Here is a 17,751-nt window from a genome sequence, read left to right as displayed (position 1 = left end):
GGAACGTGAACCTCTGGGCTTTTCCGGGCTCCCAGCAGGTTCTCTTTGAGGACAGTTGAGTCATCATCTCATCATGATGAGCTCTGTTTCATTAGCCAGTTTCACTAGCCTTTAAGCCTTAGAAAGCTTTTGAGCAACCACACGAATTGGTCTCTAAGAAGTGGTGCCTTGTGACTTTGGGTGTAGGGAAGCAAGGAGGGGTGTGTGACAGCCAGGTCCCCCTGTAGGACTGTCTTAGAGGGCTTTGTGGGTGAATCGCAGCAAAATCTACCCCAGTGCATGAGGAGTCAGCGTCTCAAAATGACCCAACCTGCTGCTGATTGCAATGCTGATTAGTGACGTTGTGATGGGGTCACTGTTTTGTATCACGTCTTTGAGGCCCTGTCACGTTGTGTTATTCATTCTGAATAGCGCAAAAAACAAACATTTGCTGGGATCTTATGTGCCCCAGGTGGGGTGCTGGGGGCTCAGCCTCAGGCTTGAGAAGTTGGACGTTTGGCTCTGGACACAGCAAGTAAGGAAATCTATTCTCTGAGCCCTGTGTTCTGTTTCCTCCTCCAAGCAAAAGTCACATGGGTGAGAAATGCTTCCCCAAAGTCTGCCGTCTGGCCTTTAATTTTGTTAATGCTTTTTAGGATGATTTTTTTAAACATCCAATTTCAGAAGGTTCTGGTACAAGGGGTAACACCAAATATATATATATGTGTACGTATGCCATTCTCTCCACTCTTCTGATCACCTATTTCTCTGAAATGGGGTTTCTTTCTTTAATGGCCTCTTTGGTTGGTTGGTTTTGCTAGCTGCTTATTTGATTGTCTTAGATCTGCGCTAGGTTAGAGCAGCATTCAAAACTGCCAACTTGGACTTCCCGTCGTGGCGCAGTGGTTAACAAATCCGACTAGGAACCATGAGGTTGCGGGTTCGGTCCCTGCCCTTGCTCAGTGGGTTAATGATCCGGCGTTGCCGTGAGCTGTGGTGTAGGTTGCAGACGTGGCTCGGATCCTACGGTGCTGTGGCTGTGGCATAGGCCGGCGGCTACAGCTCCAATTCGACCCCTAGCCTGGGAACCTCCATATGCCGCGGGAGCGGCCCAAGAAACAGCAAAAAGACAAACAAAAACCCAAAAAACTGCCAAGTTTACACCGCCACCGGCAAATACCAGGCCTTCTGGCATATTTAAATAGATGTTTGAATAATCATTATAATAATTAATAAGCTATCTCATAAGTAAGGATGGGGAATTAGAATTCATTTGCTGTTATAGGAACTGTTCTGAATTAGGGGGAAAACTACAAGAATCTTTTCTTTTGAAATAATTGAAAAATCTTAAGAATGCTGCAAGTCAGACCAAAAGACACCAGGGGGCAGGAGAGAGTTTTTCCTCTGGCCAGCTGGCTCCCTAGTGTCTAAAGAACACACTCACTTCCAAAGTTGAATGTTTGTTGCTTTCTTTTCCACCTATGAGATCTGTGTTTTTTTCACAGTATATACATTTTCCTGTTTTAAACTTGGTTTTCCTAATGCACTGGGGAAAAATCGATTGGGTATGTATTAACCACAAATAAACCTCTGGGCCAATAGATGAATATTTGTTTCACAGAATTTGCTCCCAGACAGAAGCTGAGGCCTGGAAGTGGGCTCCCCCTTCTGTCAGGCAGCATCCTTCCCCTGCAGAATATTCGGATGTGTTCAAAAGGAGCTGTAGGAAAAAAATATGGTGCCTTGTGCACAGAGAAGGAGGCAGTCCCTGGAAAACACTAACTGGGAAAACAACCACCAGTAAACAAAACAAAACGTAAATGGTAGGCATCATATTGTTTCACCAATATTTGTTACCTGGATAAATTTGTGGAAGGTACTTTAGGAGCAGTAGTATTCAACATTTTTTAAATGGCTGCACCCATGGCATACAGAGGTTCCGGGGCCTGAACCCGTGCCTCAGCAGTGACCTGAGCTGCCGTAGTTGGATTCGTAACCCACTGCGCCACAGCAAGAACTGTGGTTTTCAACATTTTTAACCCCATCTAGCCAATGATTAAAACTCATTTTCTGGAGTTCCTGTCATGGCTCGGGGATTAACGAACCCGGCTAGTATCCATGAGGTTGCGGGTTTGATCCCTGGCCTCGCTAGTGGGTTAAAGATCCTGTGCTGCCGTGAGCTATGGTGTAGGTCACAGATGTGGCTCGGATTTGGTGTTGCTGTGGCTGTGGTGTAGGCCAGCAGCTATAGCTCCGACTTGACCCCTAGCCTGGGAATCTCCATATGCCACAGGTGTGGCCCTAAAAAGACCAAACAAACAAACAAACCCCCAAAACCCAAAACACAAAACCAATTTCCCCGTCCCTTCCTGAATGATACTGGGACATTTCAAAAGAAGTGGTTTCACTTTCCAAATTGGCAGTGATCTCCTAGCAGTGAATCTGATGCTCCCCCTTCAGAAATCCTGACGTGTTTGCTCGCTTTGGTTCAGGGACAGAACAGCTTTGGTTGTGGGAGCAGCCAGGACGTGTTGTGTAACTATCAGGAGAAAAATGACAAACCTTAGTTTGCTCTTCTCATTCTCTCCGACCAAGCCCTCTGCCCTCTTCCTCTCACCCGTCCGGGCCATCTTCAGGCTCCCGGTAGAGTTAGCATCCAGCGATGTAACCTTGGCAACCCCGCTGGAGACAGTTGAACACCAGGTCCCCCTGCTGGCCCCGCTTGACCTCTCCTCCCTGCCCCGGACTCCAGCCCCTCTCCAGGGCTCCTCCAGGCACGACTCCCCCATCTCTTTGCAGACCCCTGTGTCTTTGCAGAGGCTGCCCTCTCCTCTCCTTCGCGCAGCTTAGAGCTTCATTTCCTTTCCTGTCTCCTCCGAGCTCTGCTCAGCATCACGCATCTTGTCTCCATCCTGTGGATAACATGCTTCATGCACGTCTTCCACATAAGCACATGCTGGGTAAAGTTCTGGCCAAGCCCACAGCGGGACTTTTCTGCAGGGTTAGTGTCCTCACGTCCTCCAGCAGTGAATGATCCACAGGTTTCAACTAAACTTTTAAAGAACTAAATATAGAAGTTCCTGGGGTGGCTCAGTAGTAACGAACCTGACTGGTATCTGTGAGGATACAGGTTCGATTCCTGGCCTCACTCAGTGGGTTAAGGATCTGGCATTGCTATCAGCTGTGGTGTAGGTCACAGATGCAGCTCGGATCCCACATTGCTGTGGCTGTGGTGTAGGCCAGCGGCGCAGCTCTGATTTGAGCCTAGCCTGGGAACCTCTGTATGTCATAGGTGTGGCCCTAAAAAGACCAAAACAAAACAAAACCCCTAAATATAGAACTACCACATGATCCAACAGCCCCACTCCTGGGCGTCTATCCAGAGAAAAACTATAATTTGGAAAGATACATGCACTCCAGTGTTCACAGCAGTACTGTTTACAATAGCCAAGACATGAAAGCAACCTAAATGTCCATCAGCAGGGGAACAGATAAAGAAGCTGTGGTATGTACATACAGTGGAATATTACTTGGCCATAAAAAGCATGAAATAATGCCATTTGCAACAGCATGGATGGAGCTAGAGATGATCATCTTAAAACAGAGAAAGACAAATAGCATATATCACTAATATGTGGAATCTAAGAAAAATGATACAGTAGAACTTGCAAAAAAGAAACAGACTCAAAGATTTCGAAACCAAATTTTGGTTTACCAAAGAGGGAACGTGGCGGGTGGAGGGATACATTAGACGGTTGGGATTGATATATACACACAACTATATATAAAAAAGGTAACAAGGACCTACTCTGTAGCACAGGGGTATTTACTCAATACTGTGTAATAACCTATATGGGAAAAGAATCCACAAAGGAATGGATACGTGTATCTGTACAGCTGATTTACTTTGCTGTACAGCCTGAAACTGACACAACTTTGTAAGTCAGCTATATTCCAATAAAATTAAAACTAAATAAATCTCAGGGAAAGCAACGAATTCAGAGGAAAAACAATCCAGATCTGCCTGCTTATTTGAGTCCATCACGTTTATGGCATCAGGCACTTTTGATTTGCGTCCCGGGCTTGGGGCAGAGCTTCTGAATGCATGCAGCAGCTGCCCTGGCCAGGCGTTCAGCCAAGTGCACACCTTCCCCGGAATCTGCACTGGCTGCTTCTCGCCTTCTCATCCACAGTCTCTTAAATCCCAACCAGGTGAATTTCGTGCTGACTTCGAAGTAGCTTTGGAACAATTAACTAAAAACTTAGGCTAGTCCAGCACAAAAACTCTCACATAGAAGGTAAAATTAAGTCACGTTTCTTCTCCTGAGTGTGCAATTCCTTAACTTTCAGGGGGAAAAACGTTTTGGGTTTTTTTTTTTTTTTTTTCCCCAAACTTTTCCGTGTACATAATACACAGCTCTCTTCCTCTCTCACACACACTTTTCCTCTGCAGTTTTAAAATAGCAGCTCCAGCTGCCAGTAGAGACTCTTCAGGGACTTTAGGCCACTAATCAATTTCACAGCTGGAGGCAAAGCACTTTGCTGGGGAATATTTTTCGCATGACATGTAAGGTGCTTTGACTTGTGAGAGCAGCGGAGGGTTAAGCTTTAGGAGTAGGGGAGCTGGGGCCAGTGAGGAGGCCACCAGCAGCCAGCTGGCTCCTTCTCCTACTGCCCCTTTCCACTTTTGTCCCCGATCTGCAGAAACCCAGCCAGGGACCAGGGGACCGCGGCTCCTCCAGGGGGCTCTGGGAGCAGAGATTGGGGACCAGGGGGCCCCGGCTCCTCCAGGGGGCTCCGGGAGCAGAGAGCTAGGAAGGTCAGCCCTGTGGGTTCCCCTCAGACGTGAGCACAGGACCCAGACTTCAAGTGTATGAAGACACAAAGGCCACGTGGAAGGACACCTCCTCCTCCCCGCTGTTCCGTGCGCTCCGCGGGCATCAGAACCACAGCAGGGTTTGTGGGAACATGAGTTTTGGGGCCTCGATCCAGATTTTGACTCCGTGGGTCTGGAGCCAGGCCTGGGAATCTGCATTTCCAGCACCGTCCTGAAACCACCACTAGAACCACTGCTCTTCTCCGTCCAGTCCGTATGCGTTCTTTCACTCGAATTTGTACTCGCAAGCAAGTTGTGCAGCAAAAGCAAATCCAGAGGACAGAGTAGTGGGGTCCAGAAAGGGGGTCGTGGGTCAAGGGTGTGGACTGCGTCGTGACAGATGGAGACGGCGTTTCGTGGTGAGCGCGGGCACAGGCGCAGGGCACAGCGAAACATGGTGTGCTTGGGAAACTTACTGCCATAACGTTGATTGTTTTTTTTTTTTTTTTTTAAAAAAAGATTTTAATTTTTTTTGTTATAGTTGATTTACAATGCCCTGCCAGTTTCTGCTATGTTGATTTATAATGTTATATAAGAGAGGTTGTCCCCTGTGTCTCTTACAAAGGCTGCTTCACTCACCCGTTCCCTCAAAGGAGACTTTGACCTCCTGGAAGGAGGGCCTTAGACCAAGAGGTGTGTGGTCAGACAATCCTTTGCCTAGTTTTAGAGTAAATGTGTCAGGAGAATAACCGAAAGATGGCGTTAGAAAACCATCATTTTCAGAGCTGTCCTCTCTTGGGACACGTCTCTGAATGTGCAACATCGGTGTGTAAGTTTCATTAACTCAATGCGCTGTTACTGCGTCTGTGCCAGTGTGTGCTGTGGGCTGTAACACTCTCTTCTCTCCAGACTCCCTTTTCCCAGAAAATCCAGTTGGTTTCCATATATGGATATCTGTTTTCAAATGCAAGCGTCTCTTCACTTCCTACCGAGAAGAAACCGTCCATCAGGCCACAAGGTGACTTCTTGTAAAGCAACTTCCTTCATTCTTGCTGGAGCTCATCCCAGAGGCTGTGCGAGAGGGAGAATGTAGCCCACTCTTAAGAGAGTTCTGGAGTCAGATCAACCTGACTTGGACTTGAGACAGCTTGCACACCCTCCTGGGCCTCAGGTGTGTGTGTACGCGTGCTTGTTATTGTAGATCGGAGGCGGTCATTCTTGTCCCATCAAGACGCACCAGATCTCTGCTTGGGCCAAATGTTGGGATTCCTAAATGGTCATTGTGGCAAAGCCAAATATCACCACCACAAAGTGGATTTCTGGAATAAAAGAATACCCCAGATATTGTTATTAGGGAAGAATCCCGACCTCTATCAGTTGTCTGTTGTCACAATAATGCTGTGTCACCAGTATTGCAAAACTTGGGGGGGCGCACGATAACAGGCACTGACGGCTCCCTGTTGTTTTGGTCTGCTGGGAGGTGGTGCGGATCGGGCCAGACCCGGGGCTTCTCAGCTGGCTCACGTCTGCTTGCCCACATGGTGGCCGTCACCTGCGAGGGCAGCTGTGGGGCTGGCGGAACAGGATGGCATCAGCTCCAGAGCACATCTCTGCGCCATGTGGACCCCCATCCTCCAGCAGATGGTGGAGCGTGTCCTCGGGGTGTGGCAGGGTTACAGAGTGAGAACTGAGCCACGAGGCCCCAGGCTGAGGCTCAGAGCCGGCACATCGGTCACTTGTGCTGCCTTCTGCCGGCTAATGTACATCGGAGAGCCGTCCAGACTCAGTGGTGGTAGGAGACCCCACCCCTTGCGAGGAAGGGCTTCAAAGCTGCACCGCAAAGGCCATGCATATGTGGAGGGTAGAGAATCAGAGTTTTTTTCAGTCAACCGACTACCTGAACATGCTTTGGTTATTAAAATTTCTTCAAATGTAATGTTATAAATTTGGCATCATGGGGAAGAAACAATAATTTCTTCACTGCCAGCTGCTTGATTTCTCTGGTAGCTACCTACCTCTTTACAATTCTAGGTAGAACCCACTTTCACCTCTGGTTGGTAGAGAAGCAAGGGATTTGAATAACTCATTTTAAGATACATATATTCTGGGAGTTCCCATCGTGGCGCAGCAGAAACGAATCCGACTAGGAACCATGAGGTTGCGGGTTCGATCCCTGGCCTCACTCAGTGGGTTAAGGATCCGGTGTTGCCGTGAGCTGTGGTGTAGGTCGAAGACGCGGCTCGGATCCTGCGTTGCTGTGACTGTGGTGTAGGCCAGCAGCTGTAGCTCCCATAAGAGCCCTAGCCTGGGAATGAATCTCCGTATGTCGAGGGTGCAGCCCTAAAAAGACAAAAGACAAAAGACAAAAAAAAAAGATGTATATATTATGCTTCCTTTAATCTTTATTACATCTGGATTAGAGCTCATTTACCGCACGGGCATTGTTGTAGAATGATTTGGGAATTTTTCCTTGTGAAATTTTAAGTGGCAAGATTAATGTTACTGATTTTAAAGCATCCTTACAAAAACTGAAGAATTTCCAAAAAGTACTTTCTCTTCTAAGGATCATCATGACTTACATAGAATTAAAAAGAACAATACAGAGAGTTCTTAAATGCCACTTTATTTAATGTTAATAATGCTGGTTTACCAAAGCCCTTCTCCAAGGTCTAGAATTGTGATGTAATCTATTAATCTTGATTATTCTGCCACATATTATCATTTAAATTTGCATTTTGTTTGTTGACGCAAAAAAGGATATGTATCGTGAAGCTTCCATGCGTCCTTTTAAAGCACCTTCACAATTTTCACACTCACCGTGGTCTTGCTATAGCGAATACGGATTTATAATTCAACTGAGCGATGGAATTCCAACCTCTAAACACATAAGAGATTTTCATTCCAAGCTTCATGAGGAATGCTTACCTATTTCTGAAATTAAATACTACCTTTCAATAATGTTTTTGATTTTTTAAATGTTTTTATTTTTATTTTTTGGTCTTTTTTTAGGGCTGTACCCATGGCACGGCATATGGAGGTTCCCAGGCTAGGGGTCTTATCGGAGCTACAGCTGCTGGCCTACACCACAGCCACAGCAACGCAGGATCCGAGCCGCGTCTGCGACCTACACCACTGCTCATGGCAATGCCGGATCCTTAACCCACTGAGTGAGGCCAGGGATCGAACCTGCAACCTCATGGTTCCTAGTCAGATTCGTTTTTGCTGCGCCACGTTGGGAACTCCTTTGAATTTTTTAAATTAAAGTATGGTTGATTTACTACATTGTGCCAATTTCTGCTGCATAGAAATTGTGACTGGTCATACATATATGTACATTCTTTGTCATGCATTGTTTTCCGTCATGTTCTATCCCAAGAGACTGGATATAGTTCCCTGTGCTGTACAGCAGGACCTCATTGCTTATCCATTCTAAATGTAGCAGTTTGCATCTGCTAACCCCAAATTCCCAGTCCATCCCACTCCCTGCCCCCTCTTCCTTGGCAACCAGTCTGCTCTCCATGTCTGTGAGTCTGTTTCTGTTTTGTAGGTAGGTTTATTTGTGCCATATTTTAGATTCCACATATAAATGACATCATATGGTATTTGTCTTTCTCTTTCTGACTTGCTTCACTTAGTATGAAAATCTCTGGGTGCATCCATGTTGTTGCAAATGGCATTATTTCATTCTTTTCATGGCTGAGTAGTATTCCATTGTGTCTGTGTACCCCATCTTTTTAATCTTTTCCTCTGTCTTGGCTGTTGTGAATAGTGCTGCAGTGAACATAGGGGTGTGCGTATCTTTTTGAATTGTGGTTTTGTCTGGCTATCTGCCCAGGAGTGGGATTGCTGGATCATATGGTAGTTCTAGGTTTAGTTTTCTGAGGAACTTCCACTCTGTTCTTCATAGTGGTTGCACCAGTTTATATTCCCACCAGCAGTGTAGGAGGGTTCCCTTTTCTCCACACCCTCTCTACCATTTGTTATTTGTAGACTCATCAATGATGGCCATTCTGGCTGGTGTGAGGTGATGCCTACTGTAGTTTTGATTTGCATGTGTCTCTAATAATCAGTGATGTTGAGCATCTTTTCATGTGGTGATCTTTTCATGGCCATCTGTATGTCTTCTTTGAAGAAATGTCTATTTAGGTCTCCTGCCCATTTTTCCATTGGGTTGTTTGTTCTTTTGTTGTTGAGCTGTACGAGTTGTTTGTATGTCTTTCAATATTAACAATAATCTAAATATCACAGCAGGTTCATACTGCGGATGTTGTTAAAGTGATTAGATAACAGTGGTAAATCTGTGCAAGCAGGTGACCCTTGATCATTCGCAAGTCCAAGGACACCAGAAGTTTCATGGAAGTAGCTTCCAAAGCTGAAGCCAAAGGCGAATGGTAGGTTTCAGCTGAGCACCAGGACTAAAGCTGAGCTCTGGGTGTGACTGCGCTCCCAAACGGGTTTTAGAAGATTAGGTAGCATTAAAAAAATGAAATCATGCCATTTGCAGCAAGATGGATGGACCTGGAGATGATAAGACTAAGCTAAGTACGTCAGACAGGGAAAGACGATGCCATATATCACTTATATGTGGGATCTAAACTAGGACACACATAAGTTTATCTATGAAACAGAAATGGACCCACTGACATAGAGAACAAACTTGTGGTTGCCAAGGGGGAGAGCGTGGGAGGGGGATGGATTAGGAGTTTGGGATTAGCAGATGCAAACTAGAGTACATAGGATGGATCAACAACAGAGTCCTACTGTGCAGCACACGGAGCTATGTTCAGTATTCTGTGATGAACCATAATGGAAAAGAATAAGGAAAAGACTATATGTATATATATATATAGATGAGTAACTTTGCTGTGCAGCAGAAATTAACACAACATTGTAAACCAACTATGCTTCAATAAAATAAAATTTAAAGAAGACTCCATAAGGCAGCGTGTATAACAAAATATGGCACAGAGTATGTCTCAACAAAGGCCATGCTGTTTCCTCCTGTTTTGCCTTTTGGTCAGGATTTGTTACCTTATGACATCATATTTTGACCCCTGGTGAAACTTATCATCGAAGCTTCTTTAGTCAAAGCAGACACGGAGTTAAGGATGGGGAATGTGTATGCCAAAAGGATCCCATCCCTTGAGGATTTAAATTTAACATTGTTGAAAAAATGCTCAACATCACCACTAGAGAAATACAAATCAAAACTACAATGAGGTATCCCCTCACACCAGTCAGAATGGGCATCATCAAAAAGTCTACAAATAACAGTTATGGAAAACACAATGGAAGTTCCGCAGAAAACTCAATATAGAACTACCATAAGATCCAGCAATCCCACTCCTGGGCCTCTATCTGGACAAAACTATAATTCAAAAAGATCCGCGGGAGTTCCCGTCGTGGCGCAGTGGTTAACGAATCCGACTAGGAACCATGAGGTTGCAGGTTCGGTCCCTGCCCTTGCTCAGTGGGTTAACGATCCGGCGTTGCCGTGAGCTGTGGTGTAGGTTGCAGACGCGGCTCGGATCCCGCGTTGCTGTGGCTCTGGCGTAGGCCGGTGGCTACAGCTCCGATTGGACCCCTAGCCTGGGAACCTCCATATGCCGCAGGAGCGGCCCTAGAAATAGCAACAACAACAACAACAACAGACAAAAGACAAAAAAAAGACAAAAAAAAAAAAAAAAAAAGATCCACGCACCCCTATGTTTACAGCAGCACTATTCACAACAGCCAAGACATGGAAGCAACCTAAATGTCCATCCACAGAGGAAAGGATTAAGAAGACGTGGTACACAGACGCAATGGAATACTACTCAGCCATAAAAAGGAATGAAATTATGCCATTCACAGCAACATGGGTGCACCTAGAAATTCTCATACTAAGGGAGGTCGGTCAGAAAGGGAAAGACAAATACCATATGATATCACTTACACCTGGAATCTAAAATATGGCACAAATGAACCTGTCTACAGAACAGAAACAGATCAGGACATGAAGAGCAGATGTGTAGTTGCCAAGGGGGAGGGGGAGGGGGAGGGGGAGGGGACAGGGAGTGGAATGGCCTGGGAGTTTGGAGTTAGTGGATTGCAAACTATTACATTTAGAATGGGTGGGAGATGAGGTCCTCCTGTCCAGCAGAGGGGACTACGTCCAGTCCCCTGGGACAGAACATGATGGAAGGTAGTATGTGCAAAAGAATGTATGTGTATGTGTGCCTGGGCCACTCTGCTACAAAGAACGGATTTAATGTTGTATAGAAGGCTGTCTCCACGCCTTGTTGCAAGCAGACAGCCAATAGCATCGTGACAGTGATTTCACGTGTTTTAAGGATATGTTGCAAATATAATCAAATCCAGAACAGGCTCCCAAAGTGTATGCAATCTGTGTAATTATTTATGATGACGTTTCAAACCCAATAGGATAATGATTTATTTGGGATGGAAAGTATATCAACTTATGTAGCCCATTCCACATCTAGAATATTCGGATTCTAAGTGGATCATGGGCGTCTACAAACAGGTTGGATTTCAGGGACAAATTTAAAACGTTACTATACAGAAAGAGGTGTATAATTTTGGCTGCTGAAAAGCTTGTAGTTCCTAGGTATTTTGCAATTGTGTACTCTAATAATGTATTACTTTAATATTTGTGTGTTTCAGACTCACACTTTAGCAGCATGCCCCTGCATGTTGAACAGGGGCAAATAAATCTTTCTCATCCTTACTCCACTCATTCAGCAAGAAACTGTACAGTCTGTGGATGAAACAGAGGTAAATTGGACCCGAGTCTTGCCTTCAAGGAGCCTAGATTTAGGGGCTGTGACTTGGAGGAGAGCTAAGATTTTAAATCACGGTGGTCAGCTGATAGCTCCCCAAGACTGGTCCCCAACTTCATCCCTGCCTCCTCCTCCATCACCCACCGGTCATAAAACCTGCAGGGGGCTTCCAATAAGCAGTGGGGTCCTTTCAGCCTCCTGGGCATCTTTTTTTTTTTTTTTTTTTTTGTCTTTTGTCTTTTTGTTGTTGTTGTTGTTGCTATTTCTTGGGCCGCTCCCGCGGCATATGGAGGTTCCCAGGCTAGGGGTCGAATCGGAGCTGTAGCTGCCAGCCTACGCCAGAGCCACAGCAACGCGGAATCCGAGCCGCGTCTGCAATCTACACCACAGCTCACGGCAACACCGGATCCTTAACCCACTGAGCAAGGGCAGGGACCGAACCCACAACCTCATGGTTCCTAGTCGGATTCGTTAACCACTGCGCCACGACGGGAACTCCCTCCTGGGCATCTTCTTTCTGATCTTGTAGATGACGTTTCCCCCTGTGGATGTAGTCCACTTTCCTGCTATGACGTCGGTGCCTCTCTTTTATGTCAATCTAGTGCCCAGGAGGCGCTAGGTGATGTCACTGAGTGTGACAACTGGTGTGTTCAGGGTGACCAGCTCACGGCAGACTGTTAGCCAGAAGATGGCGCTCAAGAGCCAAAGACCCGAAAGCGGGAAGTTTATGGCTTTCCTCTCGTTTTCTGTTTTGAACAGTTTAGAACTATGCTCTTCATTTTAGCACTTGGAGCCCAAAGTTCAGCATCCAAATATGTATAAAGCTAGCCAAGCTGTTAGGCATGAGCCCTCAAATCATGTGTTTTAACAAGCTGGTGATTTAGATTTTATAATTGTTGAGAGCAGGGAAAAAGCACAAATCACGGCGTCAGAGAATGGGTTTGGTGCTGTTCGAACAAGCAGGGTGTCATTCGAGATGTTGGTGCGTTGGTCTGCATGTCTGTATGGCACAGTCCCAGATCCGAGGAGCAGGGTTAGTCTGTGTTTATGAGTCATCGTCTGGCTGTGAACCAGCTGCCCAAATGTTAACGGAGGTTGACTCCCGGGAAGGAGTGTAGAGGTGTGTTTTAGGCTCTTCTTATTCATGCAACCCCTTCTCCAGGCTTGAAATTATTTGCCGGGACAAAGGAAGAACAACCCCCAAACCAGAATTCCTAGTTTAGTTAGTTAATCAGACACGGCACTTACACTGCCCTTAGCTTACGTCTTTGGAAAAAAAAGCACTGAAATAACTGACTGGAATTGGCTGAAATCTGCCACCAGTTGTGAAATTATACATCATGCTCATCAATTAAGGGAGTTTAAAGCTTCAGTATGTGTCAGTGATCAGAACCCCAAGTGTTGGAGTTCCCCTTGTGGCTCAGTGGGTGAAGAAGCTGACTTGTCTCTGTAAGGATGCAGGTTTGATCCCTGGCCTCGCTCAGTGGGTTAAGGATCCAGTGTTGCCATGAGCTGTGTGTAGGTCACAGATTTGGCTCGGATCCCGCGTTGCTGTGGCTGTGGTATAGGCAGGCAGCTGTAGCTCTGAATCGACCCGTAGCCCAGGAACTTCCATGTGCCACAGGTACAGCCCTAAAAAGAAAAACAAAAAAGAATTCCAAGTGTTCATTATCTGAGGAATCTTGAGCTGGAGACAGGGCAAGCAGTGCCAAAATTGCCTGCAGAGGCAGTGTTCACTCTGTCACGTGCAGAAGGATGAGGCGCTGGTTCTTGGCTGTCTCCGTCTTTATTATTATTTTTGGCCACACCCATGGCATGCAGAAGTTCCCGGGCCAAGGATGGAACCCATGCCACAGCAGTGACAATGCCCGATCCTTAACCCTCTAGACCACCAGGGAACTCCCTTTGTCTTCCAAAAAGAACCTTGCAGCCTAGTGAGCTTGCTCCTCATCCATAACTCTGCCACTGTAATACCAGCCTGTGTCACTCTGCTCCTCACAGAACCAACGAGTGATTGTGCCTCTGTATTTGGGAGGCTCGATTTATTCACTGGCTTTATTTACTTTCAAGTAAACCAACGCCCCTCGTCAGCTTCCCCTCTGAGACTTCCCAAATAGGACCCACCATAATGCAGAAAACAGCAGTGACAGCTGTGTCTTGGAGTCAGTAACCCATTTATTTTATTACTTGGAGTCTGTCTTAATCCCTCTCTTCCTATCAAACAACATATGGCTTATATTTTCTCAAAGATCGGGCTGCATTTGGCAGCCCTGGACAGATTCTGGAAATGTATGGGTGAGTTAGAAGGAAATAGGTTTTGGGCTTGTTTGTTTGCTGGTGTTGTTTTGTTTCGTTTCTTAGCACTTGGTTCTGAGACTCTACCGCGAGGATACTGAATGTTCCAGTGCATCCGCATTAGTCTGGCAGAAATGGGAGGTTCAGTTGAAAGAGCGGCGTTGGCCTCTCCTGTGGTTTTAGCACTTCATAGCGGGACCCCTGTGTTCAATCCGGTTGGCAAGCCTTCTCCCAGTGCAGTGAGAGATGCGGGCTTTATTTCCCTCTAGGAATAGGACCATTCATCGGCCCCGGCGTGTTCAGGTTCCAGTCCATGCAGTGCTCACGCACACGTCCAGCTTGCTTGACCTCGTCTATCAGCGTAAATAGTCCACGTCTGAAACGCACTCTGCCTGGCTTTCCACTGCGCAGGAGTTGGAACTGCGTCACCTCTGCCCCCGCAGGCGAGCAGGTCTGAAGGTGGCCCTCGGGCAGGGGGTCACCTTCTCACTCCCCCACCCCCCACTCTCACAACTGCTCAGGATGCATATTATTCCAAAACTTTAATTAAAATCTCACAGGGATGGGATGTCAGCTACCTTGACAGGGGCAACTACCTGGTCTTGTTTTAAAATGTGTACCTTCCTTAAGGGGGTCAGGAGGTTTGACCAACATCAGAAGAGCAAAGATGGGTGGCGTTTGCCGCTTTCTTTATTATAAAGCCTAATGCGTCTCCATTGCATAGTGAGAGTCAAGGAATACTAGTAAGGAATCCCAAGAATTTAACTAGTCCTGGCCCTGTCTACAGCACAGCTATCTGAAGACACCCCTCCTCCTTCCAAGGCTGGAGTGTTTTGTCTTTTGGTTTTCTGCTCTTTTTATGGCCACACCCGCTGCATCTGGAGGTTCCCAGAGTAGGGGTGGAATCACGGCTGTAGCTGGCGGCCTACGCCACAGCTACAGCCACACCAGATCCTTAACCCACTGAGCGAGGCCAAGGATTGAACCCATATCCTCACAGACACCATGTCAGGTTCTTAATCCACTGAGCCACAGCAGGAACTCCCCGAGGCTGGAATTTATTTAACAAGTTCTTCAGGAACGAAGGGGCTGAGGAATTTCACCCCCTCTTTTCCTCTTCTGCGTTACTGCTTCTGCGTCTACGCTGGTGAGAGAATGCGCTTTATTTATTTATTTATTTGTCTTTTGTCATTTTAGGGACTCACCTGTGGCATATAGAGGTTCCCAGGCTAGGGGTCTAATTGGAGCTACAGCTGCCAGCCTACACCACAGCCACAACACCAGATCCAAGCCATCTGCATCCTACAGCACAACTCACAGCAACACCGGATCCTTAACCCGCTGAGTGAGGCCGGGGATCGAACCTGCAACCTCATGGTTCCTCGTTGGATTCGTTTCCGCTGCACCACGACGGGAACGCCCGAGAATGTGCTTTAAAAAGCACTGGCTAGGATCCAGCTCCACTTGCTGTGCTTTCTCTGTGCTGGAGACTAAGGGCCCTTTTGTAAAATCAGCCTTCCCGTGGTGGAAGGTCATTTGCAAGCAAACTCCGTCCCCTCATTCTCCTCAGGCAGGATACCTCACGACCGAGGCCTTTCTGTCTCTTTCCATTTTTTTCTCCCACTTTCTTCTGCCTTCTGTCTCTCAAGTAAACCGACCCACTTCCAGAAAAAAGAGCTAAAACTATGCACACCTTATAGAATCAAACCGCCGTGCACCAAAAAGGAAATTGGCGATAGAAATTAAGAATGTCAGTATTTGGTGTCTTAGTTTTTTTCTAAGACATCTCATGTCATTTGTGTAACATTCGAAACCAGTTCATTGAAAATAAAGGAAAGCAATACTAACGGTACTCGTAATAAAATGAATTGGACGACATTCGGCAAAGGCTGGACCTGCCTTTTGAACTAACACAGAAATTTTAGAAAAGTGGATGCATTTCCCTCCTTTAAGCTTACTTAATATCGCACTTATGAGAAGAGACACTGTAATGACTGTGAAAGAATTTAGCACAATGCCCGGCACATACCAGACGGTCTATAGTCAGTGGTCGTTATTAACTGAGTTTCAGTCTTGGAGCTATTCAAGCATATTTTCTAACATAAAAACACTTAAAAAAAAAAAAAGCCCTTCTAATTAGGTAACGAAGGCTAGCAAGTTGGAATCTCTCCAGAGAACGGTTACATTATATGAGAACTTAACGATAGCCAGCAACAAGCATCCCCAGTGCTGCAAAGCTGCGAAATGGTCTGAAGCGCCTAACAAGTCTTACGATGTAATTGGGCTGCAGCATTCGCGGGCCATGAAACTCATCAAGGCTTTTCCTGCTCATTTGAATACCATCCCATGCAGAATATCCTCCCTTTTCTTATTTAATGGAGACATCTCGAGGCACAGTGTCAGATGCCATCCCAGGACTTTCACACAAGTGGGAAGATTAATTCAGTGGTTTCCCAAGAGGTTGACTTCTCCTGCAAAAGCCAAAGAACATCGCTGACCAGCCCCAAAGGTGCCCCCCCCAAAGAGGTTGCCACGGTGAGACGGGAGGGCTTGGTTTAGGAAAGTGAAAGTATTTGAGCAGGGTTAACAAGGAGGGCTGTGAATTCCATCACTCAGCTTCTGCTCAGATGCGAAGCACAATGGTTCTTTTCTCTCGTTATGCTTTTCCCTGGAGACTGGCGAGGCAGCTTTGATGGAGGAAATTCCTATTTCTGTCAAATCTAAACACCCACGATGAATGGGATTTTTTCCCCCTATGACCCGGTCCTATAAAAACAGTGAGCTTAATCGTGAGAAATCCCAGGGAACCTCTGACCCCAAAGTGCCTTCTGAATTATTTCCATTAAAAATATGAAGTTATACTTGAACCCTATGTAAAACAACATCTTTTCGCAGGACGGACGATTAGGTGTTAACTCCGCCCTCTTTTGTTCTTTGGGGAGCAGCCCCCGCCCCCGGAAATTCCTCTCAGCTGTGGGAATCCCAGAAGAGCGACCTGTGCTTCTGACTCCCTTTTCTGGTACCCAGGGGAGGCAGCATCCTGGGCCAGCCCTTGCTGTCAGCGATAACCCGAGCCTCGGAGGCCTGGCAGTGCCCTCAACACCCCAGTGCTCCCAGAGGCTGGGAGGTGAGCATCCTCTGATTCTGTGGACAGCACACTTCTTTCACCTGGTGACACCCAGGAAGGGCTTGTTCCTCTTCGCACTTTCCTTCCTTGGGAACCGCTCTCACTTGAAGCCTCAAGGGTCTGCCGGGCAGGGCCATGGGGGGCTCCAGCAAGGAATTTCCTCCCTCTGAACCTGCTCTCCAAGGTCTGGGCCCCTCGTGTCAGCAGATATTAATACCCTAACTGCTGCACTCAGAATGGCTTTCATATTTCAGCGACTTCTGTTGATTTCAGTTCCTTGAATTTAACCCTTCCATGTGCGATTTAGTAGTTTTGTGCCTGGCATGTAGCACATGCTTTATAAACATTTATGGTCGGGGGAAACGGAGCCTACTCCAGGTCTATACTGTGGGCTGCCAAGGATGAGTAAGGTCTGCTTCTGCCTTCAAAGGGTCGTGGTCTGGATGGAAAGACAAACGGAATCTTAATCCCCGTTATATCAGCAGAGACATGATCATGGTGTCTGGGGGGCACCTGAGCCTGGATCTGCGCAGTATCCAAAGCCACTGGCCAACCGCTTCGAATCAGCACATATTTACCGTAAGTATTGTTCTAGATGGTCATCTAGTTTCTTCATACTGTTTTGAGCACATTCTCCTGTCCCTGTAAGTCATCCTTCCGTGGTCCACAGAGTCGGGACTCACTCTTCTGTGGGTGCCCCCCCATCTCTTCCTCTTCTCCTAAGGGCACCAGTCCTGTGGGTTTAGGGCCCCATC

This window comes from Sus scrofa, chromosome 11, assembly GCF_054392235.1.
Source record: "Sus scrofa isolate SSC_HxYL_T2T_F1_AM1 chromosome 11, Sscrofa_HxYL_maternal_Yorkshire_Landrace_v2.0, whole genome shotgun sequence".
Taxonomy (NCBI): domain Eukaryota; kingdom Metazoa; phylum Chordata; class Mammalia; order Artiodactyla; family Suidae; genus Sus; species Sus scrofa.
The sequence above is the reverse complement of the archived record's forward strand: the minus strand, read 5'-3'. Positions refer to the sequence as shown.